Genomic DNA, 19,886 nt, shown 5'->3' with positions numbered 1-19,886 from the left:
TTTGCGAGAGTAATCGCCGTCGACGTGAAAGGAGTAGTATTTTTTAAAAAGGGAGGGTGAAGAGAAAAAGCAGGGGATCAAATGTGTAAGACTTGGTTCAATGTGGAAAACAGTTTTAATACATGGAAGTAAGATATTTACATAAATATACAATGGATATTTTTGAGTTTTGTCCAGTTATTAAATGTGTAAAAATGACAAAATATGTTTATTGATTGTCAATTAACTTACAAAAAATGTTATGTAGCAACATTTTTTTATTTGGTGTAGGAGGACTTTCATTTCTATTTAATGTAACTGATAAAATCAAATGAATATACTACTTATTTCAATAAAATGAATAAATTAACTATAATTTCGCTGGGCGTCACATTTCCTTCATATAATGAATGTTACAAAATATAAAACATTTGTACAAGGTCCAAAAGATAAACAACTACTCAGCAAGGCATACAAAGGGAATTATTCTACTCGGAATCTAAAGGAGCGAGTGTACTTGCTTAATACCATGGACTCCTTCTCTGGGAAAGGAACATCACTAGCCACATGATAATCAATAATCACATTTTTGACGACCAACATTCAGTAAAAGATCTTTACTCGTCAGTTTTTAACTGTTTCTCTATCTTTAAAAATTGTAAATTGAAAATGTATTTGTTTTTAATCTTTTTTTAAAGATGAAGAAAATTGTGAGTACAAAATTGCCAATGGAAAAATTTACCGCCAAAAACTGAATTTGTAAAATGGCAAAGCCACAAAGCTGATTGTTTGCCACTTCATAAAACATTTAGGCCCTCTTAAAATAAACGCCAGGCCCATGATTTTTAATCTGCTTGGTGTTTCTTTCGTTGTTTTTATCCACCCTTCACAATATTTTGGGAAGATTTGGAAGTGGTTTATAACATAGTTTGTGCCCCTGCAATTGTCTTAATCAATCTATAGAACTGGTTTTGTTTGGGAGTTTTTGGAAAAAACATAATACAACTGCCGTGTGAAGCAGTGGGAATAGTTTTTAATCTTTTTGATGCCTTGATCTTAACCTTCATCAATCCCAAGACCCGTGGTTTATTTTGAAGTATTTGGGAAGGGGGAACTGAAATAGTTTTTAACCTGCTCGGTGGCCCTACGATTGCACAAAATAAGTTTTGGGATTTTGTTAGTAAATTACTGGAAATTTCCCAAATGGTAATTTTCTCGAGGGTAATTTTCCTAGAATCACTCAGATTATGTGCAATTGTTTATTTATCTTAACAATTCCTTGTTTATGAACTGCTCGTATGATTAGCAATTTGTATAGGAGGTTTAGTGAATTTAATTACCTGTTTTGCTTCAAAGTCATTCCTCGTGTTTCCTTTCGATTTTTCTTCTTTTCAATAAGGGTAAATTCAAAATTGTATATTTTATTTTAAAAATATACACAACCTCAATAACACGGATGATTACTTTTTTATTCTAAAATTGGCATAGAATAATGACTACTTCAAAGAAATATTCATACTAAAAACTAAAATTTAATGATTTGTTTTAATTCTATGTTGTTGAAACCCGAAGCTCATGTTAAGATTATTTAAAAATAAAAATTTATTGTTACCATTTTGATTGTTAAATATAATTACAAGAATTGAATAGTTAATAAAAAGATACGACATTTGAATGATGTATCTGAGTCGGACACATTCCTAAAATTTAGAACTGGACGAGACAGGACGTTAATATTTTGAGACCATTGCATCCATATAAATGTGAAAAACTGAGGAGATATGTGCTTCACTTGGATTGAACATATGCAACAATGGAGAGAGTTTACATATGTAGAAAGAAAAGGGTTTCTCAATAATAGATCTTACTCTAGTCTACGACTTACATGCCTCCCAATGTATCTTCATTGGTGGTTTTTCGAAGTACGATCAATGTTTCATTGCCAATATTTAATGTTTCGGTTTGTAAATTGAAACAGAGCCCACTTTATGTAGGAATCTGAGTGCAATCAAATGGATAGAGTATCATAAAAAGCTATTTCTAATGAATAAAGATGCTACAACTGGATTGGAAGAGAAGTTACGTGAAGAAGAAATAAAACTTCTTACCTCATAAATAACCTTTTTTACTCTTTGAATTTCTGGATTAAATAGTGTCACTGCCTACAAAATAATAAAAAGAGAGTTATAACTCAATGACAGAATAACTAGCCAGATTAAGAAATCTGTTCAAAGAGTTAAAAAAACCTAGTTGAGTAACGATAGAATGACCACTACAATTGTAAAACTGAATATAAGAAAGTACTCGGACTAGTGAGACGAAGGTATTGGGAGATAGATGCAAGGATTTAGATTCCTACACAGCATTATCAGCTGTAATAAAAATACAAAATGGCGATAATGGACCAAGAATCTGTTGTAATAAAGATGGGGGATTTCAGCATAAGATGATATAAGGGATTTAGTAAGTGAACATTTTGGTGATTCAATTATACATGTGTCAGATGAAACATACAGAGAAAGAAGTTAAAATGTATTCTCAAATTTCCCAGACGGTTATTAAAAGAAAATTACTCTGTTGTAGAATTTATAAATTAAGTTTGTATTTATACCAATAATCTGAAGTAACACTCGAATATATTTTTTTTATCAAAGAGTGATAAAATTTTATCAGTGTTCCGAATGTATATGGACCAACAAACTAATTAATAGCATATTTAAAGAAATGGAGAGAGTAATTTATTGTCATATTGATTGTTTCAAGTTGAACGTAACTATGATACATCAATGTATAGTTTAAAAATGGAAAATTCACAGACTGGGCGATGGGAAAAATGGTAGATAAGGATGAAAACGCGGTAATTTGTTAATGACATGCCATGATAGTGGTTTTTGACACATAATGAACTTTTGATACTCCCCCATTTCAAGCTTCTTTTTGTTCAGCATTGATGAGTTTACTAACGAATGCTACAAGTAATTCAACATAGATAAAAAGGTTTAATGTTCTCTACATTGACGTAAAGTACATTTTACGCCAACAAAAGGATGCCTGCAATGGGGAAATTTACTTATTTTCAGTGGAACTTTTTTATTCGGCATATAATACTACCTAAGCCTCTACTACAATTAACTATTAAATTTGGTGATGATATAGCCGTTAAAATAACTGGATTAGATTTATCAACAATGGGTTAGATCATGCAAAAATTGGTTAATGAAATGAGTCAGTGTATGGAAAAGATTGGTCTTAGGTCTAGTAAAGCCAAAATAAAGACAAATTATGTAATTGTATATATGAATGGTATAACTATAAAATTTATAAGCCCATACAATTATTTTTCTGACTGTTTTGTAATAGTACTGAGATCTACACCAACCAGAGCTAAGTAAATCTTGCTTAGTGTAGAACCTTTACATCTAAGCATTAAACAACAAGCAATCGCAACCCTAATGATAATAGAAAAAAAACCTAATAATAATCAGGACCACAACAAATAAATCCAAAGAAGGGACTCAGCTAACACAAGAAAAGTTGAAATTAATTTTAAACATTTTTGTAGCACAAATACAAGAAAACTTGTTACAAACTCACAATTGAAATAAAAAAACAAGGAGGAACCAAAAGTTCTCAACATTTATACAGATGCTTCAAAAATCAATGAGAAAGTTGGATATAGGTAGGAAATTACATGTGACGAAGAACTGTAATAATTTAAAATGGTCCTACACTGTTTTTCAAACAAAACTGCAAGTTATAATAAAGATATTACGTGCTTTCCCTAATCGATATTTCAAATAAAGCTCAAAGTATTCTTTTAAAGTGCAACTATTGTCACTTATATAGTTAAAAAAATGAAGGCTTCTTCACGGGTAAACAAGTAAGGCTGATAGAAGACATAAATAATTTGAAAAAAGGTGATATAAACTTTTATAAGGGGACATTTGGAATACACAGGCAATGTATATGCTGATTCACTTGCCTTAAATTAAGTAACTATACTTGAGGAATCTGAAGTGGAAGTTTCAGCAAGTGCAGTATTCTTTGAGATTCACGAATACTTAAGCAACACATGGAAACAGAAATGGATAAAAAATACAACATGTCAACTGATATAATTCTTTTTTGTGGTGCACAGTTCAGACTGCATAACTTTTAAAAACAGAAGAGTTTTTATCAAAATTATAATTGCCTCTAGTATAGGTCATATTTCCTTATTCCCTTAATGAAGGTTCTAAAGAATATGGGAATGGTTAAATATTCATTATCCAAACTGTGTGGAGATACAGCAAAGCCTTCATTTCATTTATGGGAAGAGTGCAATTCTCTGGAGAATATGAGAAGGGGAATATGGAAAACTTGGGTGATAAAAACGTGTGTAAAAAAGAAGTTTTTCTCTTTATGGATACTGTATAGAAGACTGGCTATTTTAATGACATATTTATTTGATGCTGTTATTCTAATAGACTATAATTAGGGTCTTGTTCGGTTTTATAAATTATTATTGTATCAGTTAGGCTATTTATAGACGAAAATACCTTTTTGTTTCCGGGAGTTTGAAGGTATGCATTGCATCTCCAAGGATTATTATTCGATTTTGTATTTTTTAAAGAGGTGTACTAAAAATGAGGAAAAACATTCGTATTTTTTTTTAAATTTCAATGGTAATAATACAATAAAATTGTACAAATTTAAATAAACTATTAAATAATAATAAATTGAATTTGAAATATTGAAATTATCTACTTATCTTAAGATCTTTTTATTGACTAGATCATATTACATTATTCCCAAAGAAAGAGTCAACTCAACTCTTCTCCTTAATAAGGTTTGTTAGTTTTCCCCAGATAAATTGTCATTCCTTCAGCCCTCATGGTATTCAAAATCCAAATTTGATCATCTCTTGAGATGAATTATCAAGTAAGAAGTATCTTCCTTTTATCCTAACTCTTGGAGAACATAGAAGTTTCTTTCTTCCAGGATTGATGATTGAATGATGACCTTTGGCCTTAGCAACTGTCAAATTAAAAGTACATATTTCTATCTCTTAGAATGAAATCTTTGTTTGAATGTATTGTTTTTATGTATTTTAGTTTTATGGTAATAACTTCAAATTGTTATTAATGTTACTCAATCCAACTCTGAGCTAAGATGAAGAAATTAGCATTTTGATGAAAATTTAATAAGCAATATATCGTAAACCAAAATAATTATAGGGTTGTATAATACATCATTAAAAGGATACCAGTTAGGTTAACAAAACCTATAACATTTTTTTTCTTCATAACTTCATTTTATAGTAAAAAATAAAATAACGGTTCATCGTGCATACCCTTTTATTTAGGAATATAATAAATGTACAAAAAATACTATAAAAATGAACATATTATTTTTATAGCACATACCATAAATCAAAATTCCCTGAATTTATCACTCTTCACCTTTTTTTATACTATAACGGTTTCGCCACGAATGGTTAAAATTAAAAAAAAAAAAAAAAACATACAATTTACATACAAAAATTTAAAATTATGGTTTACTATATTTTTCATAACAAACATTACAAAAATATATATAAAATCTTTGTTAACCAAACTGATAGCTATTTTATGATGCATTATACTTGCTATACCTAATTGCTGCTTTACAGCCCGATTTTAGTCAAATCCGTTTCCTTGTGAAAATATATACATAAATATGTAAATGAAATAGAAGAATAAAACTATTTTAAAATGGTTTAAAACTACAGATCCCCAATGATTTCAATTATCGACACTAATATGGAGCTATCTAAAATATCACAAACTTTGAATAGCTAGTTTATTGGTATCTACTTGGTTGTATTACGACACTCATACCAAAATTACCATCCTAGTCTAGCGTTCAAATGCTGTAAAAAGAAACTTATTAAAGACTAATTATTTAATGCCAAACATTTTTAATAAAAGATTGTATAAATAAGAATCAGCTCATTACTAAAAAATGCTGCCATATTACTGTAAAACAATGTTCAAACAAGCTGATTTATAGTTCTCCACTTACATATTGCGTAAAGAGGTATTAGCGTGATAAATTGTAAATATTATTCCTTCAAAAAAATTGATTGAGCGTTATGCTACATTTCCATAATATAAAATACAAATCATCTTCTACGAAAAATACCTTAGATTTAAAGATTTAGTCGGATCATTAGGTAAAAATAACTTTACATATTTAAACATAAAGATACCTCTTTATTAATGCATATATGAACTTATCAAAGTCTTATGGTCTTAGACTTTGGAAAATTTGGATTATATGTCAAATATAATCAGATTATATTTATTCTGATGTATTTGTTTGGTACGTTTATTAATCTTAAATGTTGTCGGTTACAAGGTTTCATATGGTCAACATTCACCATTTTGACATCATTAAGAATAAGGTATTGACTGCCAACTAAAATTATTTAAAATTTTATATAACTTGGAATTGAAAAAGGAATTACTAATTTGACAATATGTTATTATGATGGATTTAAAGGAATTAAAATTTGGCACACGCTCATTTTTTATGAATTAAAAATCATCAAAGTATGTCTTTCTTGGATGAAATCCTTTTGTTCTGTTGATATAAAATTACCTAAAGGGAACTCAAGCAATTTTGGCAATGCTAAACTCGGGGTTCGAATTTAAAAGGAATATACTATTTATTATAAACAATAAAAATGTAGCTGTATTTTTTATTACTGAACGCCTTAAGGGTACCCCATCTTCAAGCCACGGAAATCCCGGTTAAATGTGAAAATCTGTGTAACATATACTTTTAAGATTGGGATACATTTTTATATAATAAAATCACATAAGTTACAAGAAAATGAATAAAATCTAAACAATACACTAAAATAGTCTTTAAAAAATAGTACCAATTTTACAAAGGCCATGAAATATTTAGTCTTCTTAACGGCTCCCATGAAGAGTAAGATTCCTTTTTTTTCAGCTGAGTCTTCCATATTTCCCTTCATACACACACCACGGAATTTAACTGGGTTATATGGATTATTATTTTTTTTTATTGGATAATTTGAAAGTAAAACATATTTTAGCCACAGTGTTTCACAAACTGCGATAGTTCCCTGTAGATCTACAAGGATTTAGTGGGTTAGAGTTTTTTTTTAAATTACATCTGTAAATGTATATTTAAATTAAAATAATGTGATTTTATTTTATTATTATGCTTAAGCGTAATTAAGATTAATTATGACAAACTATTTACAAATTGTAGTTTTCGATTAATAAGATAGAACATTACAGTTAATTAATATTGTCAAGCTTCTCAATTCAACTGAAAAAGGGTGGGTTCGCTTTATAACTTTGCTGTTTTTCTATTTGTTGAATCAAGTTTTGGAGTATTTTCCAGTTAAATGGCTTCGTTATTTATTAGGGATTTATGTTCTATATTAATAAAGCAAGGTTTTTTTGTGTTGACTCCTAATAACTCTATTAAACATGCCTGATACTACCACTAGAACATTAAATTTAATTATTAAAAACGATACAAGTAAAGTTATCATCATGGTTCTAGTTTATTCTCTTTAGGGAAAGAGTTTGTTTTTATAAAAAAAAAATGTCATACGACATCAATGATTTTTATACTTGACTTTTCCTAATATATCCCGCATCCTCAATTTGGGATATTCTAGACCAAGAGTCACCAAACTACGGCATGCAGGCCAGATCTGGGCCGCGATGTCAGTTCATCCTGCTCACTGACAGTACTTGGATTTACTTGAAAGCCAAACATATGTATCATGTGACTATCTTTTTGATAATGTAACTTCTTTGATAAAGTTTGAGTAAATAAACATGTCACACATTATTAATATTAATAATAAAAGCTTTCGTTCTGGCTCACAATTATTGAACAGAATGATTATGAAACCTTCACTTGACCTTCTTTCAGTTATTAGGCCCAGTATAAAAAAAAAGTTTGGTGACCCTTATTCTAGACAGATTATATTTCCAGGAACTAAGTCATGTATGACTTTGCCCAAACCATCGTGACTTTACTTTGTATGTGGACGTACTTAGCTCTCACCTCTGGGTTTCTGCCAATTCATAGTTATATAACAACAATTTGGAATATATTTGGAGAAAGTCAAGAAATCCTTTTACTATATTTTTCATCTTGGAATTTGGGCCCAGCGAACAGTTTTTGAAAGTAAGAGCCAATAACTCTGTTTTTATCAAAAACCATGGCCACCTCACTCTCTTATTGCTTAACCCTGGGATGGGTAAAAAAAATCATTTACAATTTGTTAATATAACAAATCTTTTGTTATCAAAAAAGTTATAATGTTTTAATAACTAATAAACTAAATACCTTAAAAGTTATGGTCATCATTACTTTTTATTTCATTACAAAAATCAAAAAATAGTTTTTTTTTTAAACTAAATGTATTATACGTGCTATACTTGCAATAGTTATGATATATAGCTAATCAAATATTGAGCAGAATGCAAATTTCTTTATCTTTTGAGACCTTAGAACTCAGTGTTGGATTGTGTTACAGATCCAAAATTCCATTTCTGATATGCTCTATTAGTCAAACCCCTTTACTCGTGAAATTTTATCATAACATGGCATATATGTGAACATTAAGTTAATATTTATCATAATTTTTTTAAACCCCACTAATTTTCTTGTCATTTGAATAATTTGTTTATATTTCTTTTGTTAAATATTTTAGGTTATAATTTTGTTTTAGAAAATATGCCTTTTTGTTATTATAAAGAATAAGATAATAAAAGTTAGAAAATAAACATTCATAGAGAAAAAAGACAATTAATACATTCTAAAATTAGTTTAGAATTTTGAAACTTTATGCACAACTATGCTCAATTAACATTTATTTCTTATACAAAACACACATCATCTTGAGGGTCCTCTTTGTTAAATGAAATTAGGTTCTTTCTAAAACAAATATGTAAGCCTAAACAAGTAATTATATATTAATTAAGAAGCATAGAAATGTTTATGGCCCTTTACAACATTGGTATGTATATTTTATTTATTAAGGTAGGTCATTGTCTCCAGAATGGGGACATAATATATACAGTAGCATCACTAAGTTACGAAAAACCTTATTTTTTATAGAGTTAATAAAAGAAACCACAAAACTAATTTGTTACATTTATAAATACTATATTAAGTTACATTTTTGATTTTGTATGTCCTCCTTCTCAAGCAATATCAGTCTTGATACGCCAGCAAACTCTTGACGATGAAACCCGTTTACATGTTGTACCACAATGTCATCAGGGCAGCTTGGAACACATCCAAATTTGGATGAGAGGGATTGCAGATATTCTTTTCCAAGACTCCCTAAACTACTGAGGTCAGAGCTGGAGGAGGGTTACTTGGAGGGAGGCCGGAAGTCAGTCATATTGTTGCTGCAAAATTATTCCAGAAATTGAGGATACAATTATGTATTTCTAGTGTTTGAGCTTCGATTTTTCTGTCTAAAATATTTTGTTTTGCGGTATTTCTTCTTGACATTTGATGTAAAAAGGAGAAAAAAATTGAAAAATTACTTATAAAATGACAGATATTTCAGTTGATCATAATTTTCATGTGTCATATCAAACGAATGTCCAGACAGATTTCTACAAACTTTATTTACTACAAATCCAATATTCTATTGGAAATTCATTCTTTTGCATATGAAAAAATGAAAATACAATTATCACTGATTTGTATTTTTTGCTTATAATATTTTAGATGCTGAAAATTTTTTAGAAACTTTGATTTTTGAGAAAAACAAAGGAACTATTCTAAGCAAAAAAGTTAAATATATTCACTAAACCTGGATAAAAAAATTCTAAATTTATGAATACATTATAGATGAGATAAGGATAAACAAAGAGTTATATATAACAGAATGCAACAGCATTTTCACTGCATAGGATCATCAGATTTAAGGTTATAGAAAAATACTAAAAAGTTTTGGGGATAAAAAATAGATTCGAAGGAATAGGAATCAATTTTAAAAATTCGGGGTTTATAAAATCCCAATTCTCCAACAAAGGGTTGAGCTATGCTCAAAGTTTTTTTTTCCTAAGTATCATATTTACATGCATTAAAAATTTTGTCGTTTTTTATCAAACGACACTTGCATGTTTAATTAAAATTAGGTCAACGTCACAACGATAAAAACAAAAACCAATCCAGAGATTTGGTAATTAAGTTATATCATGAAAAGAGGATCTTGAACTATTTTTAATAGATAATTATTAGTAAAGATTAAATAAAGTGTATTAGTATTTCTCATATATGGAGTGGGAGTTAAGGGTTATAATTGACTGAAAGACGTTATCACGGAGTTCTTGGTTCTTGTGCTTTACTGCGTATATAATTATTATCTTTTTTAACTTTTGAGATGAGCCACTCAATCTTCAACCTAGCCTTGTATCGTGTGGATGTTATAATGAACCAATCTGAGGGACTCAGTCTCGCCTTTCCAAGTTCATCCAGATTTCAGATCCTAATGATCCGGCAATTTTTTTCATTAGTAGAAAAGATGAAACGAAGTCTTCAGCTCCCTTTCCTAAAAATAACGACCTCTATCTTTAGTGTCTTCCTGTGATGGATAGAGGACGTTCCTAATGTATACTTCCACAATTTTTGACATATATATTAGTAAATGAATTTTTCAGAATGACGTTTGGATCTACATGTTCCATACTATTGCTAACACCAAACCTTCTAACCTTCGCCTTGATGATAGATGAAGAGACACGCTCTTCACCACCAATACCAAAAATTGAAACTTGTTTAATCAATAACTATTATTTATATATTTTTTTAAGTATCCTTCGTGTGTCTCAATATTATTATTTTGTGTACTATATTTCCACATTTCTTGGTTGCGTTTGAATAGATAAATAGACAATAGTTATTTATGGCTTATACCTATATGTGATAAATGTAACAAAACTTGTAAGAACTAAAAATTATTTAAAGAAGAGAAGGTGTCATTTTGATATCCCCATACCTGGCCCTCCAACTCCCTCTATATGAATCCTATGCATTACTTCTTTTAAAGGGAGTTAAAAAGGTATCTGCCAATTCAAACAAGAAGGCCTCCTTCATCAAGTTATGTAACAAAGTCTATCCGCGGACGTGGTCAAGACCAGCAAATACTTTAGGCCTTGTATCAGACAAATGATTGGTAAAAATGCCAAACACTTTCAATATTTTTTCTTATTTTGTAATATTATAAACTTGTAAATAAAATTAAAACCTACTTGCTTCCATTATTGATCAGGATTCAGACAATGATGTTCCAGATTTACCTGAACGACTCTGTATATTAACCCTTTTGAGGCATGGCAAATGACACTTAATGTAGCGAAATTCATAGTCACAATAAAAAAATTAGAAATTGATCAATTCATTATGAAAGACCATAAGTCTTATAAATCAAAGAAAAATATTTAATTATAGCTCATATTCTTGAGGAGTTCAATTTCTCAAAGAAATTTGAGTACAAATCCTATTTTTGTACTAAAAAAGTCAATGAAAAACTAGATTCTTTGGATATATAAAAAAAATTAATTTGGAATATATCTTTTTCTTGATTTTTGCTCAATATTGTTTTTATGTAGACTCACGGCCGATATAAATAATTGTCTTTATTAATTAAGAATTTTCATGTGGAAAAAGATTCAATAACTTATAAGTTTCATTGGTGAATAGTGTGTACGAGTAAAATTAAAAATTTTATTTAACATAAGTAATCGTATTGGTGGCCAAAAATTCATTTTAGTTTTATTAATACGACCAATGGTTTTGTCGGACCATTGGTGAGAATAAATATAATATGTTAATCGTTTCAACATACAATATTTGTTCATTTTATAGATATTAAACCTCAAGAAACTATTAAACGTAAAATTGTATTATATGAATTGATATTAATAAATAAATCCATGAAATTATTACATTAGGAAACAGATTAGACTTAAATTTACTTTGTGGTATAATTGACACTAAAACACTTTATAAATGCAATTTAAGATCAATAAATCAATCAAACTCTGGGTTTTGAAGCCTCAAAAATGAAAAAAAATAGTCTTTGGATTAATATTTGATTAACAATATATATCATACACCAAAGCAATTATAGGCATATGATACATTAAAAGGCTATAAGTTAGCATTACAAAACTAACACTCCACTTATTTTCTCTTCACTCAATTTATACAGTTAAAAGAATGGTTTTATCGAACATATATACATAAAATATTCTATACCAAGTGCTCCATTCAAATCTGAAAACTTAGAATATTAAACATCAACAAGATATAATTTATAAATTAATATTAAAACTTCAACAAAATTAGTACTATATACATTTGTGTGTGTGTGTCTCAGTTCTCTTAATCATTATTATAGACGTCCTTAGCGGTAATGATGGCTTCCAGGTCTCGCAACGGAGGAGATGGGTTTCTTTCATTGCAAGTGTCAAATATGGTCATTTCTCACTCAAAAGGTTCCTTCAACCCACTTTTTTATAGCTCTTTGAACAGTCCGTTGTGAAACCACGAGAACTCTTGCATGAGTCATCATGGACTTGAGGCGTTCGACCAGGGCTGGTTTCTTTAACTATTCCAGCTCAAGTTTGGGATTTTTGACGGAACACTTCTTCCTCTTCAAAGTTTCGGACTTGCTTACATTGTATGTGGTGGTCCAGGAAACACCCAACTACTTGGAGTGGAGGAATGGAAATTCATGGATCACGTTCAAGTGTCCTTTTTCTCGACTTGTATGTAAGCTAGAAAGCTCAGGTTTGTTCTTTTTTGTAAGTAATTGTTAATGCTTTAATATATTGAAATATGAATTAATTAATTTCAATCACTCAACCTTCATTAATTATTAAATTAGTAAGCGTTCAGATTTCAATCAACCTCCCGTTATGATATGTTATTATATATTATTAAAAATCACACCACAATTCCTAATTCCATGATTTTTTTTACAGTTCAGTTTTTTTAAATAACAAGGGTTTTACAATTATAGACCAATACCCTAAAAAATTTAAAATCCTTGTCCTGGTTTACGTTTTTTTTTTCATAAGAACAATGAAAAAAAAAGATGAAGTTATTACATAAGTCTAGTCGATGGTTAGTTCTTTAATCTTTCCAAAAGTGATAATAATATTACTTAAATCATTATATAATCCAGTTTATATCAATAAAAAATTGAATAATTTACGTATTTATACCGAAATTTACGTGCTAATTACGAATTTCTAACTAGTTTGTTCATATCATATTTTGTTTAAATAGTTATTAATTTGAATTTTTGAGCTTTTTAACTATTTTTATATATCAAAAACAACTTTTGAGAATAAAAAGTCAGTAAAAAATGTAAAAATGTGTTAAATCTTTGCCAAAATTTGTGAAGATTTATAAATATGTCCTTGTATTTTATAATGGATTTTCAATTAGGAGAAACTGTAAATCCACTGCCAACAAATCATCTTATTATAAGGGGTTTGTCTGTAAATATAAAGTTTAAAAAAAAAAAAAATTATGCTAAAGGAAGTCATTTTGTTACTTCAAAGCCCAATTGTGGTAAAAGACATTTTATAGATTACAAATATTAAAAAAGTTAAGATATGAGCACAACTTAATTATGACGTTCCAGATACACTTCAAATAAGTTTAATTAATTATAAAAGGATGCTACAGTAAAGTTGTCATGGCTAAATAATTTGGCAACAAATGAAACGGTTACAATAAATCTTTTATACAGCAACTTTCATCAACAAGCTCCAAAAAGGATGAACAAATCATTATAGCGTTTCAACAAAGCTCCAAAAAAAGAATGCGTCTGTTTTGTCGTGCGTAGATAATTCAAAATTAGCTGATATCTCAAGATATTACACAACTTTGATCTTTTAGAAAATAATATAATTTTAATAAATCCTTGTAACGGTTGTTTTTACTTTTTAGAGCACGCTAAATGAAAAAAAAATGTATCAAGGATATTGAAATCCCAATTATGTTATTTTACGTTTTTTTATTACAACTGATAATGGTATATGTTGATTAATATTAAAAGACATGTCTTTAAAATATCAATGCTCAAAGAGGATGAAACGAACCTATATTCCAGAGGTTGCGTAACTTTTTTAGTGTTATCCAAAAGAACTTCTAGTAAAGTTAATTTAACACAAACTATGTTACGGGCATCCGCAAGATTATATTGGGGGCATTGGTTTTGGAATTTAAAAAACATTTTAAACATCCATAGCTACTCACAAGAAATTAATGTTTTTGGAATTTTTTTTTTTTTTTTTTTTTTTTTTTTTTTTTTTTGCAAATTGTATTCTTTTAATGTTATTCAAACTATAAATCTTTATAGGAAACCTTTAGAAACTGTAAGATCTATCAAGAAGAGTATGTAGATACTTAAAGAGTTTTCGTATATATCTGGACTCAAGATCAACGCTGATAAAACAGAGATAATATGTCCTTACTGCAGCCTTATCGGAAAAATAAGTTTCTGAATATCAAGTAACGTTCAACTTCTTGGATCCTGGATTGGAAGTTGTAGTACCTGTCTGAATAACGATGAAATTATTACCATACTCAAACGTGGGAGTTCTTATTTCCTCATACTCAACTTGAATATGTGGGACAGAATCAAAGCGTGGGATTGGTAAATTAGGGGTATTTTTTCAATTTTTTTTTTTCAAAAAATTTAATATTTGAAATGACTTTCTAAAAACTTCCTAAATATTTTTTTTTCTGTGGCATTTGGCATTCTATATTTTATTAATTGTGATATCAAAAACAACATAGTTAATTTTTACAATATACTTTTAAAACTATATTAAGAGAATCAACATAACCAGCATAAAAAAATTATAAACAGATCATAACGAAAATAGAAAGCTTAAATTTAAATAAGAATTTAAAACAGTAATTTAATCGATTTAAGAACTTAGATCGCCAATTTTATGGTAAGAATTACACCTCAAAGATTTATTTATTTTAGGGTGGTTTTAGCATAAATAATCTTATTGGATTTTTGTTATTATGGTGTTTACTTTATTCTCATCCTTGTCTCTAAAATGTGATAAAAAGTCTTCACGATTAGTCATGACCATAAAAATTACCTAAATAAAGCGGTGAGACCCGTTTGTACAGGTCCTTTAATAAGTTATAGTCCCAATAGAAGTAGTCCGTTGTTTCGTTATAGGTTTTACAAAATGAGCACAAACTTTTTTGGTCTTTAAAAAATGGGCTCCAACTTCTAAAGATTCAGATAAAAGGTGATATTTAAACTATTTTTCAAATGCTTTTCATTTTTCTTTTTACTTTTTCAAAGTATTCGTTTCGCACAGAATGGATTGCCCATAAATTATGTCTATCAATTTAGCTGAGGATATAACATCTGCTGCAATATCAGAATTGAATGTTTGGATTTCAGATAGACTTATGGCTTCTTTAACAGGGCGTTCTCAACTAAGAGATAAATATAGATTTTCAATGCCTCCTCTTGCGCCTTCACAAAAACCCTGCATATGCTCAGAATATATTGCTAGTTTTTCAAGAACTTTTTGGTAATTAATGTGAGGATTATTCCTGAAAAGAGTTGTATTTTTCTGGAAAAAAAATCAATTAGCGTTTCACTCCATATTTTCGTCACCCAGTAGAAATTCATTATCTTCAATTCTCCGAGACATACATAACCGAGAGTCTTTGTAGGGTGGTTGAATATTTATAGTGTAAATAGGTGAACTAAAAGTAATTCAAAACACTAGGTTGCTGATCAGGACAGTAATTACTGGTAGGAGAGGGGGCAGTACACCTAAGCCTTCAATTATTATAAAGACTAAATCCAAGAGATTCTCCGAACATTTAAAAAATTATTTTCGTACTGTTTAAGTCAAAGTTTAGCCTGATATATCTTTGCCCAGCTCCCATATCAACAGACTTCAACTTGAACAAGTTTTGTTTCCTTTTTTTTTTAATGTATAATTCTACTCCAAGTCAAGAAAGAACTTATGCTTTTAACTCCCGAGCATACCCTCATTGTTTATGTGCAACATTGGATGAGCACATGCACTAGTTAATACTTTATACTTAGATATTAATCTCTCAAGAATTAAAGGATACCATCTTTAGAGAATACAAAAATCACGGTGAGGCTGCAACTACTAAAAGTATCACCCACGTCCTACATCATATTATTTACAACTTTATGCATTATGTTCGAAATTCAATTGTTTCATCCCTAGCAAATATAAATCAATGAACTATCTTTCAAAAGCTGCGTATACTTTAGTGTAGAATATTGGAATGTCTTCAGAAGGAGTGTTAATGTATTTAATTATTTTCCCATTTTATGAATATTTCTAAGAAAATATTGTATTTCGAAGGCTTTATCGACTATATTCATTCATAAATTATAATTTTTTAACAGAAGACTACATATTGCCCAAAATTTTATTCCTATACTTTATATGATCGTAAATATGTTTCAAATACATAAGTAACTAGGTAAACATAAAATAATTGCATCATATATTTAAAAAAGTTTTTATAAACAAGCATATTATCAAAATTTATGGATTAGACTAATTAATTAATTATTTTATGTATATAAATTTTGACAGATAGATAAATTATATGTTACTGCTTTCATTGTACAGCTATCGCCTACAAAGACCCAAAATCAGCTGAATTGATAGCCAATTCTTCCCTACTATGGCATAATTATTTAATAATGATTTACAGCTTAAAAAGAGTTAATTCTAATTGAACCAATCAACATTTAAAATACTGACTAGAAGAAAAGAAATAAAATATCGCCAAATGAGTAAATTCCCCGTCATAACGTTTTATTAGATTAGCTGCAATCGACTATGACATGAAGACCCCTCTCTCCCTCCTTACTCTGTATATAGCAATGATAGGGACAGGAATTAAAGCCATGTCAATTCTGCTCTGCTTCCAACAAGGACTTACACAAATAACTCCACTAGAAATCCTCAGAGTTATTTTTCATCTTGCATGCACTAGTGAATATTTTATACATAATGCGACGGATGGCCTTCCCCAAAATCCTTTACATCCCTCCTGGCAGTCCAATCACTTACATTGAGACCCAAGGCAAGGTAGGACTTCTTCTGATTGTAGTATCCTCGATGATTCTGATTTCCAGTGTCTACCGCTCCCAGGGACCTGTCAAGGCTCTTACCCTAGACCAGCATGATTTTAGTCTTGCTATCAAGACTCCGGGAGCAGCCTGCAACCTTTATGATTTCCTCGACCCTCACTTAGGCAGGGATGTAAATCAGACACCTTTATGCCTCCATGCTGAGAACTGCTGGTGTGTTTTTTATCGTTTATTAAATGTCCAATAGTCCCTATTTTTAATAACACAACAAAGTATTTTAAAATATTCACTGTAAAGTAATTCAGATTGAATGAATGTCAAGTCTATGATATTTTACCCAATAGTGGAGAAAAAAAGAGGGGCTTCAAACACAACTTTGTACAAATACTCTGATCACGATGTCTTTGTTTCGCCATTATGTTCAGAGCTTTTTTTTGGTAGGCATGATTTTTATGATTTGTACATGTGTATCCTGTCAATATAAATGCAAGATTGAACAATTTTTCTCCAAATATAATTTGAATAATGATTTATTAATTATCAATGACATCTATCGACAAATTATTCTTATCAATCATTTAGAGTCACCGGAAATATTATTTAAAGAAGCAAAAGTTTATTTTCACTTAATCAAAAATTAGATTATTTTTTACTTGAAAAATCATAAGGGGATTAAATTAAGTAACATTAATCAGAAGGAGATCCTGCAATCTACATGACTTAACCTTTTAGGCCGTCTACCTCAGTTATAAAAGTCTGAAAATTTGGTATTTGGCACCATTCAAAAGAACTGAAAAAAAGCTAAGATGTTATATTTGTTTTGTTTTCGTACGATCAAAGATGTGTGCAATCTTCCCTGAGCATAACTCGATCCCTGAACGCTATTCTGAATAGGAGACATTACCTTTTCTTTGCTGAATCAAGACCTGGGGTAGAGGAAACCTTCAGGACCAAACATCAAGCTCAGATCATGGTTATCGACGACGTGGCAGCTGACGGCAGCAAGATGCCTTCCTTCTTCTTCAAGGCCAACGATAAAGTCAACACGAACGTCTACTTTCTCAATCAAATTATGAAAAAAGGCGAAAACTCTTGACTTAGTGAGTATAGATACTAATAATACATTTTGAGTCATTTTGCAAAAAAATTATTTTGATACAGATTTTTTTACCCTATAAAAAATTTATCAAAAGTTTTTATCTAAAATTGTTCTATGGAACAAAAAAAGAGAAAAAAGTTAGGAAAATTTGATTGATCAGCTTTTAACGTGCATCCCTCTTTTTTACATTTTTAAAAAGGAAAGATTAATTCATTGTTAGGTTATTCGCTCTATTTGATCATAAGGTAGCTTCAGAAAAAAAAACTTTTGAATATTTTTTATAGTTTAGAATAATGTTTATCATAATTAATTTTGGTAAAATAATAATTAATACCGTATTTTAATCCTTATTGATGAAGTTAAGAACTTTTGTCTTCTTTGAAACTTTGAACGGGATGTGTTACATAAATATGACACTTTAGGGCTATCAAATTTTGAACAAGTTGTTTTCTAACCAAATGACTACTTTTACGAACCATCTATGATCAAAATTCGAAAAATTGTAAATCAAACCAGTCTAAGGTATATACGCATTAAACATAATACCTAACTATAATTTATTTTGGAAAAAAAAAGATTTAATTTTCATAAAAGTCTTTGTATTCACAATCATGCCTATCAGTGAAATTACAAATAATGTTTTCCTGAAAAAATAAATTGACATTGACAGGATAAGAATAACTTGATATATTCATTATGTTTTTTAAAACCTAAAGTAATGTATATATTTTTGTCAGTTATAATATCAATATAAAGTTGAAATTTTTTTATACCGACCTACTCCCAGCAAGTCGATACAGGATCGATAGTAATTAGTACATAATGATAGAAAATAATGTTGAGGATTGAAACATATTCAAAGTTCAATTAAAGGCACTTTTGGCTCAGACACTAGTAATATTTAGTGGACAAAAAGGGGCATTCCATTGAACGCAAACTTTTGCTTCAAATCATTTCCATAAAAAATTAATACACATTTTAGCTGCTAATTATTCGTCAAAATTATACAATGTTGAACATTTGTTGATCTTTTGTGTGATCTGGACCTTTGACAATATGCTGTATAAGAAGTACGTTGTTTTTATTAGAAAATAACATAAATTGAGTTCTAAATTTCTTACAAAATTATGGTAAATTATGGGTTTTTAACGATTTCTGTGATCTTAAAATTTCGAAAAAAAAATCATAAAGACCACAGATCTTGACGTCTGAAATAAATTTTTTTTTACTGATAACCTAAATAATCTTTCAACAAAGGTTGACCAAAATTGGTCTTTAACTTTTTCAGTTATTCTGCTTACAAACAGCGTAAAAATACTTTATTTTTACTCATTTTTTATTAACATATGAGCATTTTCAAGACAAAATTGATTGGACATGCAATGTTATTGATAGTAATCTTAGTCAAAAATGAAATTTTGGACCAGTGACTGAAGTTATCTCTGAATTATGAAGTATTAAAAATGAAAGAATTAACATTCTAATTAATCTTTTATCCGTAACTCACTCGATCTATGAATTAGGAAGTATTAAAAATGAAGAAATTAACATTTTAATTAATCTTTGATCTGTAACTCACACCATCTAAGAGTTATGATGAATTAAATAGTTGGAATTATGAATTTAATGAAGCTT

The sequence above is a fragment of the Lepeophtheirus salmonis genome, chromosome 14 (assembly GCF_016086655.4).
Source record: "Lepeophtheirus salmonis chromosome 14, UVic_Lsal_1.4, whole genome shotgun sequence".
Lineage (NCBI taxonomy): Eukaryota > Metazoa > Arthropoda > Copepoda > Siphonostomatoida > Caligidae > Lepeophtheirus > Lepeophtheirus salmonis.
Note: the sequence above shows the minus strand (reverse complement) of the source record.